At 41.3% G+C, this 14,897-nt stretch overlaps 1 pseudogene; it reads right to left on the reverse strand.

The window, feature by feature from the left end:
• Positions 1-2,002: 2,002 nt before the first annotated feature.
• On the reverse strand, positions 2,003-14,302 carry LOC140925357 (uncharacterized; annotated as a pseudogene).
• Between the last annotated feature and the right edge of the window lie 595 nt (positions 14,303-14,897).

Raw genomic sequence — 14,897 nt, forward strand, 5'->3', positions numbered from 1 at the left:
AAAGATTTATGCATGCTTTGTCTGCACTTCAAAAAACTTTTCACGACGTCACCCATGTAGAGCTCCTGCACATGTGTGCGGTAATATAGGGTTATTTAAGGGTATATAAGGCTATCTATAGGGTCATGTAGGGTTATTTAGGACTATGTAGTGCTAAGTAGTACTATGTAGGGTTAGGAATGGCTATGTAGGGCTTTGTAGGGCTATGTAGGGCTATGTAGGGCTATGTATGGCTATGTAGGGCTTTGTATGGCTGTGTATGGCTACGTAGGTCTATGTAGGGCTATGTATGGCTATGTATGGCTATGTAGGGCTATGTATTTATTTTTTTATATTTTATTTTTTTTTCTTATTTTTTTATTTATTTATTCCTCCAATTCCTAGCTGATACATAGTTATGTAAATATTACTGAGAAAAATTATATAGTAACAGATAAAGATTTACAAAGGAAATAAACGCGTAAAATAGAATTTACAACACTTAAACTGAATTACATTGTATATTGGAAGGAGAGGAGAGGGGCACATCTAGATAAACTAATATTGTGCCCCTTAAAGTTATGTATAACAAAGGTCTTAAGATTATTAATAAAAAAGTAAAGGAAAAATGACAAAATAGCTCAGAAAGTTATAGAAGGGATATTGATTCATTAGTATTGAGCCAGGTACCAGCGTAAAAGTGCTTTTTTAAACACTTTTTTAGATGGTTTGTCTCTAATGGATTGCGGAATATCGTTCCAAAAGAAACTTCCTATAATGCTGGGGCAAAATCTCCTAAGATTAGTTTGAAATAAAGGTATTGCAACTTGATTGGATGATGCACTGCGGGTACTGTAATTATGTAGTTCAGATACTAATGAAACAGGTATATTAGGAAACTTTTCATGGTGGAAATAATCATAAAAAAGCATACTTGTGTTCAGTTTAACAATATCAGGAAATTTCAGAAGGCCTATGGATGTGTAGTGTGGAGTTATTGATTCCATTAAAAGGAACATCATTTATAACACGAACCGCTTTGCTTTGTAACTAAATTTCGGGTCATACAAAATAGTAAAGACTGGTAGATGATCCGCAATCTCAACAGCGAGGCTGCCACTTGAGAGGGAAGTCGAAATATTTCTAAAAATATGATCAATGCAGCTTTGTGAATTTTCAGTAATACGTGTTGCTTCAAAGACCAGCTGACTGAATCCTTCTGATTGTATTAAATTAATATATTCCTTGGAGACACTTGTTTTTGTAAGAGTAGTTATATTAGTATCACCCATTAAAATGCATTTTTTCTTAGAGAGAAAAACATTGTGTAGAGTTCTTTCGAGTTTATCTAAAAATTCTGGGTTTGAAAAATTTGGGGGTTTATAAATGACACCCACAATCATATCATTAGTTTCTATCCATAGGTTTTCAATTGAGTCTATTTTAAGGCCATTTCTAATTGAGAAAGAATAGCCTGATCTGACATACAAAGCAACACCGCCACCTGTCGAAAAGGTACGATTTTCATTGAGTAAAGTGTAACCTGGGATTTCAAAACGTGTATAATCAGTTTCAGAGGTGAACCATGTCTCGGAGCAACCGATAAAATCAAACTTACATGAAATCGAATCCAGAAGATTGCACATTTGTTCGAAATGTTGTTTTAAACTTCTTCTATTTAAGTGAATAACAGAGTATTGAGGTTTGACGGTACGAGACAACTCGTTAATTTCTTCAACTGTGTAAATCCCATGATCATTTAGCAATTGTAAATTTAAATCAGGGTCAGAGGACTCTTGGGTCATTTGCATAAAGTTTAAGGTTGACGAAATTTAAAAGTAAACAATTTAAGATAAATGATAATTATAAAGCTATGTAGACATTTAAGATGGGACTTACACATAAACAAAAGTGTATACTGTTCAAACATCTCAAGACTGATGTAGCAAACCGTCGATATAAAGCTTGCCATGATGAAATCTAGGTCTTTTCCCAGCTTCAAATGCTTCTTTCATAACAGATCTCAATTGTTTCTTCTTTTGACGGTCTTCCATATCAAATCATCCGAAACACGCACACCATCACGTAGATCCCTCTTCTTTTTAATAACTCTAAACCGTTCCGGACGATACAAAAACTTAGCCAAAATTGGTCTTAGAGTGCCATCATCCTTGAAGGGCCCGATCCTGTGGGCGTTCTCGATGTTTGATTGCAATTGGAGATCATTTTCTATGATATCACAGAGCTTTGCAATACAATCTTCGCCTGTTAATTCTGGGATGTTGTAAAATCTCAGATTGTAGTCCCTAGAATATCTCTCCAGGGACAACAATCTCTCGTAGGTCTCATCGATCTCTTTTGCATACTTGGTGATATCGTTCTCGATTTGGTCGATTCTTGTGTTAGCTTCATGCAGTTGTCCTATTAATATATACCTCCAGCTTTGTATCCAAAGATTCCTTCAGTTTTGAAATTGAGCTTTCATTTTCCCTGATTTGACCCTAAAGAGATTCAATGTCTCTTTGAATCTTGACTTGAGTTCCTTTCATTTCTTTTAGGTCGTCACTTATTGAACTCAACCGGTGGCGTACAAACGCCTCAAAATCCTCTTCCACAACTTCTTTTTGCTTTCCTCTTTTTGAAGACATTGTTTGTTACTTGTTTGATTAGTTTGTAAAAGAAAAAGTAAAATTTACGTGAGAAATTATGTCAAGTTGGCAGAGCCAAAAAAAAAAAGCGCCCATCATGTAGGGCTAAGTTTGGTTGTGTATGCCTATGTATGGCCATGTAAGGCTATGTAAGGCAATGTAGCGCTATGTAGGCCTATGTATAGCTATGTATGGCTATTTAGGGTTATGTATGGCTATGTAGGGCTATGTATGGCTATGTATGGCTATGTAGGGCTATGTATGACTATGTAGGGCAGTGTAGGGCTATGTACGGTTATGTATGGCTATGTATGACTATGTATGGCTTTGTAAGGCTGTGTTGGGCTATGTATGGCTATGTAGGGTTATGTGGGGCTATGTATGGCTGTGTATGGCTATGTAGGTCTGGGTAGAGCTATGTATGGCTATGTATAGCTATGTATGCCTATGCATGGCTATGTAGGGCTATGTATGGCTATGTATGGCTATGTAGGGTTATGTAGGGCTATGTATGGCTGTGTATGACAATGTAGGTCTGTGTATGGCTATGTAGGGCAGTCTATGGCTATGTGGGGCAGTGTATGGCAATGTAGGGCCATGTATGTCTATGTATGGCTATGTAGGGCTATGTAGGGTTATGTATGGCTATGTATGGCTGTGTATGGCTGTGTATGGCTATGTAAGGCTGTGTATGGCAACGTATGGCTATGTACCTCAATGTATGGCTATGTATGGCTATGTAGGGCTATGTATGGCTATGTAGGGCTATGTATGGCTATGTATGGCTATGTAGGGCTATATAGGGCTATGTATGGCTATGTACGGCTATGTATAGCTAAGTATGGCTATGTAGGGCTGCGTATGGCTATGTAGGGCTGTGTATGGCTATGTGGAACTGTGTATGGCTATGTAGGGCTGTGTATGGCAATGTATGGCTATGTAGGTCAATGTATGGCTATGTTTGGCTATGTATGGCTATGTTTGGCTATGTATGGCTATGTAGGGTTATGTATGGCTATGTATAGCTATGCAGGGCTATGTATCGCTATGTAGGGCTATATATTGTTATGTAGGGCTATGTATGGCCATGTATTGCTATGTATGGCTATGTATGGCTATGCAGGGCTATGTAGGGCTATGTATGGCTATATAAGGATATGTATAGCTATGTATGGCTATGTAGGGCTATGTAGGGCTATGTAGGCTTATGTATGGCTGTGTATGCCTATGTAGGGCTGCGTATGGCTATGTAGGGCTCTGTATCCATATGTAGGGCTGTGTATGGCAATGTAGGGCTGTGTATGGCAATGTATGGCTATGTAGGTCAATGTATGGCTATGTAAGGTTATGTATGGCTATGTATGGCTATGTAGGGCTGCGTATGGCTATGTAGGGCTCTGTATAGCTATGTAGGGCTATGTAGGGCTATGTTTGGCTATGTATGGCTATGTATGGCTATGTATGGTTATGTATGGCTATGTAGGGCTATGTAGGGCTGCGTATGGCTATGTAGGGATCTGTATGGCTATGTAGGGCTATGTAGGGCTATGTTTGGCTATGTATGGCTATGTAAGGTTATGTATGGCTGTTTATGCCTATGTAAGGCTGCGTATGGCTATGTAGGGCTCTGTATGGCTATGTAGGGCTGTGTATGGCAATGTAGGGCTGTGTATGGCAATTTATGGCTATGTAGGTCAATGTATGGCTATGTAGGGTTATGTATGGCTATGTATGGGTATGTAGGGGTATGTAGGGCTGCTATGGCTATGTAGGCCTGTGTATGGCTATGTAGGGCTGTGTATGGCAATGTAGGGCTGTGTATGGCAATGTATGGCTATGTAGGACAATGTAGGGCTATGTATGGCCATGTATGGCTATGTATGGCTATGTATGCCTATGCAGGGCTATGTAGGGATATGTATGGCTATATAAGGCTATGTATAGCTATGTATGGCTATGTAGGGCTATGTAGGGCTCTGTAGGGCAATGTATCGCTGTTTATGGCTATGTAGGGCTGCGTATGGCTATGTAGGGCTCTGTATGGCTATGTAGGGCTGTGTATGGCTAAATACGACTGTGTATGGCTATGTATGGCTATGTAGGGCTATGTATGGCTATGTAGGGCTATGTATAGCTATGTACGGCTATGTAGGGCAATGTAGGACTATGTAGGGCTATGTAGGGCTATGTGGGGCTATGTATGGCTATTTATGGCTATGTAGGGTTATGTAGGGTTTTGTAGGGCTATGTATGGCTGTTTATGGCTATGTAGGGCTGAGTATGGCTTTGTAGGGCTGTGTATGGCTATGTAGGGCTATGTATGTCTATGTATGGCTATGTAGGGCTATGCAGAACTATGTAGGGGTATGTATAGTTATGTATGGCTATATAGGGCTGTGTATCGCCATGTAGGGCCATGTATGGCTATGTAGGGCTATGTAGAGCTATATATGGCTATGAAGGGCTATGAGGGGCTATGTATGGCTATGTATTGCTATGTAGGGCTATGTAGGGTTATGTACGGCTATGTATGGCTGTGTATGGCTATGTAAGACTGTGTATGGCTATGTAGGGCTAGTATGTCTATGTATAGCTATATTCGGCTATGTAGGGCTATGTAGGGCTATGTCTGGCTATGTGGGGCTATGTTGGGCTATGTATGACTATATAGGGCTATGTAGGGCTATGTAGGTTTATGTACTGCTAGGTATGGCTATGTATGGCTATGTAGGGATGTGTAGGGCTATATAGCGCTATGTAGGGCTATGTATGACTATGTAGGGCTATGAATGGCTATTTATGAGCATGCACGGCTATGTAGCGCTATGTAGGGCTATGTATGGCTATGTAGAGCTGTGTATAGTTATGTAGGACTATGTAGGGCTATGTGGGGCTATGTAGGGTTATGTATCTCTATGTATGGCTGTGTATAATTGTGTATGGCTATGTAGGGCTGTGTATGGCAATCTTTGGCTATGTAGGTCAATGTATGGCTATGTATGGCTATTTAGGGCTATGTATGGCTATGTATGACTATGTATGGCTATGTAGGGCTATGTAGGGCTATGTATGGCTATGTACGGCTATTTATAGCTAAGTATGGCTGTGTAGGGCTATTAAGGGCTGTGTATCGCTGTGTATGGCTATGTAGGGCTTTGTATGGCAATGTATGGCTATGTAGGTCATTGTACGGCTATGTAGGGCTATGTAGGGCTATTTATGGCTATGTGGGGCTATGTTGGGCTATGTATGGCTATATAGGACTATGTAGGGCTATGTAGGGTTATGTACGGCAAGGTATGGCTATGTAGGGATGTGTAGGGCTATGTAGTGCTATGTATGTCTATGTAGGGCTATGAATGGCTATCCATGGCTTTGTATGGCTAGGTATAGCTATGTGGGGCTATGTATGGCTATGTAGGGTTATGTAGCGCTATGTATGGCTGTGTATGGCTAGGTAGGGCTATGTATGTCTATGTATGCCTATGTAGGGCTATGTAGGGCTATGTAGGGCAATGTATCGCTGTTTATGGCTATGTAGGGTTGCGTATGGCTATATCAGGTTGAGTATGACTATGTAGGGCTGTGTATGCCTATGTAGGGCTATGTATGGCAATGTATGGCTATGTAGGTCAATGTATGGCTATGTATTGCTATGTAGGGCTATATATAGCTATGTAGGGCTATCTAGGGCTATGTAGGGCTTTGTAGGGTTAAGTATGGCAATGTATGGCTATGTAGGTCAACGTACGGCTATGTATTGCTATGTAGGGCTATATATGGCTATATATGGCTATGTAGGGCTATGTAGGGCTATGTATGGCTATGTACGGCTATGTTTAGCTATGTATGGCAATGTATAGCTATGAAGGGCTATGTGTGGTTATGTAGGGCTATGTATTGTTATGTAGGGCTATGTAGGCCTATATATGGGTATGTAGGGCTATTTATAGCTGTGTATTGCAATGTATTGCTATGTAGGTCAATGTATAACTATGTATTGCTATGTAGGGCTATATAAAACTACGTAGGGCTATGTGGGCGTATGTATGGCTATATATCGCTATGTAGGGCTATGTATGGTTATGTAGGGCTAAGTATGGCTGTGTATGGCTATGTAGGGCTGTGTATGGCTATGTAGGGCTGTGTATGGCTATGTAGGGCTGTGTATGGCTATTTAGGGCTATGAATGTCTATGTATCTCTATGTAGGGGTATGGAGGGCTCGGTAGGGCTGTGTAGGGCTATGTAGGGCAAGGTATCGCTGTGTATGGCTATGTAGGGCTGCGTATGGCTATATAGGGCTGCGTATGGCTATGTAGGGCTGTATATGGCTATGTAGGGCTGTATATGGCTATATAGGGCTATGTATGGCAATGTATGGCTATGTATGGCTATGCAGGACTATATATGGCTATGTTTGGCTATCTAGGGCTATGTAGGGGTATGTATGGCTATGTACCGCTATGTATAGCTATTTATGGCGATATATAGCTATGTAGGGCTATGTATGGTTATGTAGGGCTATGTATTGTTATGTAGGGCTATGTATGGCTATATATTTTGCTATGTAGGGGTATGTAGGGTTATATAAGGCTATGTATGGCTATGTAGGGCTATGTAGAGCTATGTATGGCTATGTAGGGCTATGTAGGGCTATGCGGGGTTATGTATGGCTGTGTATGGCTATGTAGGGCTGCGAATGGCTAAGTAGGGCTCGGTATGGCTATGTAGGGCTGTGTATAGATATATAGGGCTGTGTATGGCTATGTATGGCTATGTATGGCTATGTATGGCTGTGTAGAGCTATGTATGGCTATGTAGTGGTATGTCTAGCTATGTATGGCTATGTAGAGCTATGTAGGACTATGTAGGGCTATGTAGGGTTATGTGGGGCTATGTCTGGCTATGTATGGCTATGTAGGGCTATGTAGGGTTATGTGGGGCTATGTATGGCTATGTACGGCTACGTATAGTTATGTATGGCAATGTATAGCTATGAAGGGCTATGTGTGGTTATGTAGGGCTATGTATTGTTATGTAGGGCTATGTATTGCTATGTATGGTTATGTATGGGTTTGTAGGGCTATGTTGGGCTATATATGGGTATGTAGGGCTATATATGGCTGTGTATGACTATGTAGGGCTCTGTATGGCTTTGTGGGGCTGCGTATGGCTATGTAGAGCTGTGTATGGCAATGTATGGCTATGTAGGTCAATATATAGCTATGTATTGCTATGTAGGGCTATCTAGGACTATGTAGGGCTATGTGGGCCTATGTATGGCTATATATGGCTATGTAGGGCTATGTATGGTTATGTAGGGCTAAGTAGTATGCCTGTGTATGGCTATGTAGGGCTGCGTATGGCTATGTAGGGCTGTGTATGGCTATGTAGGGCTATGTGTGTCTATGTATGCCTATGTAGGGCTATGTAGGGCTATGTAGGTCTATGTAGGGCAATGTATCGCTGTGTATGGCTATGTAGGGCTGCGTATGGCTTTATAGGGCTCTGTATGGTTATGTAGTGCTGTGTATGGCTATGTATGGCAATGTATGGCTATGTAGGTCAATGTATGGCTATGTATGGCCATGCAGGACTATATATGGCTATGTATGACTATGTACGGCTATGTAGGGCTATGTATGGCTATGTACGGCTATGTATAGCTATGTATGGCAATGTATAGCTATGAAGAGCTATGTGTGGTTATGTGGGGCTATGTATGGTTATGTATGGCTATGTATGGTTTTGTAGGGCTATGTAGGGCTATATATGGGATTGTAGGGCTATGTATGGCTGTGTATAACTATGTAGGGCTCTGTATGGCTTTGTAGGTCTGCATATGGCTATGTAGAGCTGTGTATGGCAATGTATGGCTATGTAGGTCAATTTATAGCTATGTATTGCTCTGTAGGGCTATGTAGGACTATGTAGGGCTATGTGGGCCTATGTATGGCTATATATGGCTATGTAGGGCTATGTATGGTTATGTAGGGCTAAGTATGGCTGTGTATGGCTATGTAGGGCTGTGTATGGCTATGTAAGGCTGTGTATGGCTATGTAGGGCTGCCTATGGCTATATAGGCCTGCGTATGGCTATTTAGGACTGTGTATGGCTATGTAGGGCTATGTATGGCAATGTATGGCTATGTAGGTCAATGTATGGCTATGTATGGCTATGTAGGACTATATATGGCTATCTATGGCTATGACCGGCTATGTAGGGCTATGTATGGCTATGTACCGCTATGTATAGCTATGTATGGCAATGTATAGCTATGTAGGGCTATGTATGGTTATGTAGGGCTATGTATTGTTATGTAGGGGTATGTATGGCTATATAGGGCTATATATGGGTATGTAGGGTTATATACGGCTACGTATGGCTATGTATAGCTAAGTAGGGCTATGTAGAGCTATGTATGCCTATGTAGGGCTATGTAGGGCTATGTATAGCTATGTAGGGCTATGTAGGGCTGTGTATGGCTATGTAGGGCTCCGTATGGCTATGTAGGGCTGTTGATAGATATATAGGGCTGTGTATGGCTTTGTATTGCTATGTATGGCTATGTAGGGCTATGTAGAGTTATGTATGGCTATGTAGAGGTATGTATAGCTGTGTATGGCTATGTAGGGCTATGTAGGACTATGTAGGGCTATATAGGGTTATGTGGGGCTATGTGTGGCTATGTAGGGCTATCTAGGGTTATGTAGGGCTATGTATGGCTGTGTATTTCTATGTAGGGCTGTTTATGGCTATGTAGGGCTCTGGATGGCTATGTAGGGCTTTGTATGGCTAGCAGGGCTATTTTTGCTATATATGGCTGTATAGGGCTATATAGGGCTATGTAGGGGTATGTAGGGCTATGTAGGGCTATTTGGGGCAATGTATGGCTATGTATGGCTATGTAGGGCTATGTAGGGTTATGTAGGGCTATGTATGGCTGTGTATGGCTATGTAGGGCTGTGTATGGCTATGTAGAGCTGTTGATGGTTATGTAGAGCTGTGTATAACTATGTAGGGCTAGTATGTCTATGTATGGCTATATACGGCTATGTAGGGCTATGTACGGCTGTGTATGGCTATTTAGGGCTGTGTATCGCTGTGTATGGCTATGTAGGGCTTTGTATGGCAATGTATGGCTATGTAGGTCAATGTATGGCTATTTAGGGCTATGTAGAGCTATGTAGGGCTATATATGGGTATGTAGTGCTATGTACAGCTATGTACTGCTATGTAGGGCTATGTAGGGCTATGTATGGCTATGTACTGTTATATAGGGCTATGTATGGCTGTGTATCGCTATGTAGGGCTATGTAGGGCTATGTATTGCTATCTAGGGCTATGTATAGCTATGTATGGCTATGTAGGGTTATGTAGGGCTTATGTATGGCTGTCTATGGCTATGTAGGGCTGTTTATGGCTATGTAGGGCTGTGTATGGCTATCTAGGACTGTGCATGGGTATGTAGGACTGTGCATGGCTATGTAGGGCTAGTATGTCTATGTGTGGCTATATACGGGTATGTAGGGCTTTGTAGGGCTTTGTAGGGCTGTGTATGGCTGTGTACGGCTATATAACGCTGTGTATGGCAATGTATGGCTATGTAGGTCAATCTATGGCTCTGTAGGGCTATGTAGGGCTATGTAATGTTTCTTATGGCTAGTACGGCTATGTATAACTATGTAGGGCTATTTAGGGCTATGTAGAGCTATGTATGGCTTTGTATGGCTATGTATGGGTATGTAGAGCTATGTATGGCTATGTAGGGCTGTGAATGGCTATGTAGGGCTGTTTAAGTCTATGTATGGCTATATACGGCTATGTAGGGCTATGTAGGGCTATGTAGGGCTATGTAGGGCTATGTATAGCTATGTAAGGCTATGTAGGGCTATGTAGAGCTATATATGGCTATGTAGGGCTATGTATAGCTATGTATGGCTATGTATGGCTATGTAGGGTTATGTAGGGCTATGAAGGGCTATGTTGGGTTATGTAGGGCTATGTATGGCTGTGTATTGCTATGTAGGGCTGTGTATGGCTATGTAGGGCTATGTATGTCTATGTATGGCTATATTCGGCTATGTAGGGCCATGTATTGCTATGTATGGCTATGTAGGGCTGTGTATTTCTATGTATGGCTATGTAGGGTTATGTAGGGCTATGAAGGGCTATGTTGGGTTATGTAGGGCTATGTATGGCTGTGTATTGCTATGTAGGGCTGTGTATGGCTATGTAGGGCTATGTATGTCTATGTATGGCTATATTCGGCTATGTAGGGCCATGTATTGCTATGTATGGCTATGTAGGGCTGTGTATTTCTCTGTATGGCTATGTAGTGTTATGTAGGGCTACGTAGGGCTATGTATGGCTATATATGGGTATGTAATGCTGTGTATGGCTGTGCAGGGCTGTGTATGGCTATGTAGGGCTATGTATGTCTATGTATGGCTATATACGGCTATGTAGGGCTATGTATGGCTATGTAGGGCTATGTAGGTCTATGTATGGCTATGTAGGGCTGTGTAGGGCTATGTAGGGTTAATGTAGAGCTATGTATGGCTATTTAGAACTATGTATAGCTATGTAGGGCTATGTGGGGCTATATAGGTCTATGTATGGCTATGTATGGCTATGTAGGGCTATGTAGGGCTATGTACGGCTGTGTATGGTTATGTAGTTCAAATGTAGGGCTATGTAGGGCTTTGTGGGGCTATTCATAGCTATGTAGGGCTATGTAGGGCTATGTAGGGCTATGTAGGGCTATGTAGGGCTATGTAGGGCTATGTATGGCTTTGTAAGCTATGTATGGCTATGAAGGGCTATGTAGAGCTATCTAGGGCTATCTATGGCTATGTAGTGTTATGTATAGCTAGGTACTGCTATGTAGGGCTATGTAGGGGTATGTATGGCTATGTATTGCTATATAGGGCTATATAGCGTTATGTATGGCTATGTGTGGCTATAAATGGCTATGTAGGGCTGTGTAGGGCTATGTAGGGTTATGTAGGGCTATGTATGGGTATGTAGGGCTATGTATGGGTATGTATGGCTATGTAATTCTATGTAGAGCTATGTATGGCTAGTAGGGCTATGTATACCTATGTATGGCTATGTAGGGCTATGTAGGGGTATGTAGGACTTGGTGGGGCTATGTATGGCTATGTACGGGTATGTAGGGCAGTGTATGGCTATGTAGGGCTGTGTATGGCTATGTAGGGCTATGTATGTCTATGTATGGCTATATATGGATATGTAGGGCTATGTGGGGCTATGTATGGCTGTGTAGGGCTATGTATAGCTATTTAGGGCTATGTAGGGCTATGTAGGGCTTTGTGGGGCTATGTAGAGCTATGTAGGGCTATGTAGGGCTATGTATAGCTATGTATGGCTATGTAGGGCTATGTAGAGCTATGTAGGATAGGATAGGATAGGATAAGTGCTTTATTATCAACAGAGCGCCTACTGATACATGTGTTTACAACGATAACAAAGATTTTAGTGCAATAATTACAGAGGTGTACATTCTTGAAATTTTTAAAATTATTAAACAAGGTTATATTTAAGGCGTCTATCTCTTTCGCGGAAGCGATCATATACGTATTTAGCCACAATTTTTTTCGTTTTCTCTCCTTGCTTCATACTTATCAATGTTGTAAAGGCAGAGCTTGGAGTCATAGAGTCAAGAATAAGATTAGTTTCCTTTTTTAGCGTATTCAACAACTCTCTCCTAGGATCCCTATAGGCTATACAATTCATCAAAAAGTGCTCCTCGTCTTCTAATCCAGTTTTACATTATGGACAGATTCTTTGGTCTGGTGGTTGATAGGGTTTAACGTATCGTCCACTTTCAATTGCTAGTTTGTGGTTGCTTAATCTTAGCTTTGTGATTGCTACTCTATGATTGGTGTTTCTTACATTTGTGAGGTAATTTTCGTAGTCATGGGTAAGTTTAAATTTCCTAAAAGTTCTCAGTTTGTTTTTTTGATGCGGGTCCTTTCGTTGATCGTTGTGTATTTCGCTAATCCATGTTTGCTGTTCTATGTCTAAGAGTCTCTGTCGTATATAGTTCATGATTGCGAGAGTGTTAGTTTTCGCTGACCATATATATGTCGCCAAGACCTGCGAGATTTAATAGTCGTTTTAATTTGCTTGACCAATTTGGTCTGTAAATGCTATTCCAGAGAGTTTATTTTGGTGCTCCGGCTCACAAAATTTCAGCCAATATTTAATGGCTCTGCACTTTGTCTTCGTTCGCATTGGGAAACGGCCTACCTCCGATCTGCACGCATTTGAGCTACAGAATTTGTTAACTCCCAATAGTCACCTTATAAACTTTGTTTGGACAAACTCAATTGGATCATTTTCTAGCTTTCCGTCGCGATCGACCCCCCAGACCTCGCTTCCGTGAGTGAGTATTGGAGAAATAACCGTGTGAAAAATTTTCATTGTGAGCTGTACATCGTCTCTGAAATGGTCGCCCATTTCCTTCCTGAGTTTGTACAAAGCTTTAAGGGCAACCTTCTTTATTTCCTGTTTAGCGTACGTGAAGGTCCGATAAGTACTAAATTGTAGACCAAGATATTTGTAATTGCTAACATTGTCGAGTTTACTGCCTCTATAGTATAATACGTGCTTATTCATGGTTCTCCCGCAGTTATTAAGAATTAACACCTTCGTTTTATTAAGGTTAACCGACAAGTCGTTTTCTTTGCAGTATTCACTGAGGGAATCCAAATAATCCTGCAGTCCGTTTTTTGATTTGGAGAATATGACCAAGTCATCCGCGTAGAGCATACAACTTAACGGTAACTCGTTTAGTTCTACGTCATTTAGGTTCTTGGCCTTAAGTTTCTCCGAAAGGTCACTGACATAAAGGTTAAAAAGGGTTGGCGACAGTAGCAACCTTGTTTTACACCGGTATGGCATCGAAAGGCAGGTGTTAGCATATTTTCTATTTTCACAGATGATTTATCTTTGGAGTACATTGAATGTAAAATCTCAAGGAAGCGCCCCGTTACTTCCGCTAGCTTCAATTTTTGAAACAGTTTCCCTCTGGGGATACTATCGAATGCTTTACTAAAGTCAACAAAGCAGGTGAATAAAAGGTTATTTGATTTCTTGGGTTTAGATTTAACATATTTTTCTATTAGTGCTTTTAAAATGAAGATACTGTCCTGTGTACCATGTTTTTTTCGGAAACCACATTGTTCTGGAGTAATTATGCCCTTTTCAATTAGATAGTCACAAAGCCTGCTATTCATTATTGAGGTAAAAATCTTCCCCATGGCTGATAAGAGAGTAATTCCTCTATAATTCTCTGGGTTGGACGGATCATCTTTTTTGAAGATTGGTATAATTAGGCCATGACTCCACAGGGTAGGGTACCTACCACTGGTTAGGATTTTATTGAAAAGAATTGTGAGAGGCCCTTTTAAGGCCTCTTTGCCATGTTTGAGCAGCTCGCATAAAATGTTATCTACTCCCGGGACCTTTCCAGTTTTTAATAGGTCGATAGCAGTTACCGTTTCCTGTTCAGATATTTCGTAATCTAGGGGCCCCAAGGCCTCTGATCTTGTTAGTATGTACTCTTCGTTTTGCTGTTTTCGTGCGTTTAACTTTTTAAAGTAACTGTAAAACTTCTCTAAGTCCTCAGATGTATTCTTTTGCATATTTTTGGATTTGCCCAGGTTGAATAATTTCCTAAGTTGTCTCCACGTAGTTTTACCATTACTGAGATCAATGCATTTAATTATCCGATTATAATGTAGGGCTATGAAGGGTTATGTAGGGCTATGTATGGCTGTGTATGGCTATGTAGGGCTGTGTATGGCTATGTAGGGCTGTGTATGGCTATGTAGGGCTGTGTATTGCTATGTAGGGCTACGTATGTCTATGTATGGCTATATACGGCCATGTAGGGCTATGTATTGCTATGTATGGCTATGTAGGGCTGTGTATGGCTGTGTATGGCTATGTAGGGCCATGTAGGGCTATATAGGGCTATGTAGGGCTATGTAGGGCTATGTGGGGCTATGTATGGCTGTGTATGGCTGTGTATGGCTATGTAGGGCCATATAGGGCCATGTAGGGCTATGTAGGGCTATGTAGGGCTATGTGGGGCTATGTAGGGCTATGTAGGGCTATGTAGGGCTATGTAGGGCTATGTAGGGCTATGTATGACTGCATAGGGCAATGTAGGGCTTTGTATGGCTATGTAGGGTTGTGTATGGCTATGTAGGGCTATGTATGTGTCTATGTATGGCT

The sequence above is a fragment of the Porites lutea genome (genome assembly GCF_958299795.1).
Source record: "Porites lutea chromosome 5 unlocalized genomic scaffold, jaPorLute2.1 SUPER_5_unloc_1, whole genome shotgun sequence".
Taxonomy (NCBI): domain Eukaryota; kingdom Metazoa; phylum Cnidaria; class Anthozoa; order Scleractinia; family Poritidae; genus Porites; species Porites lutea.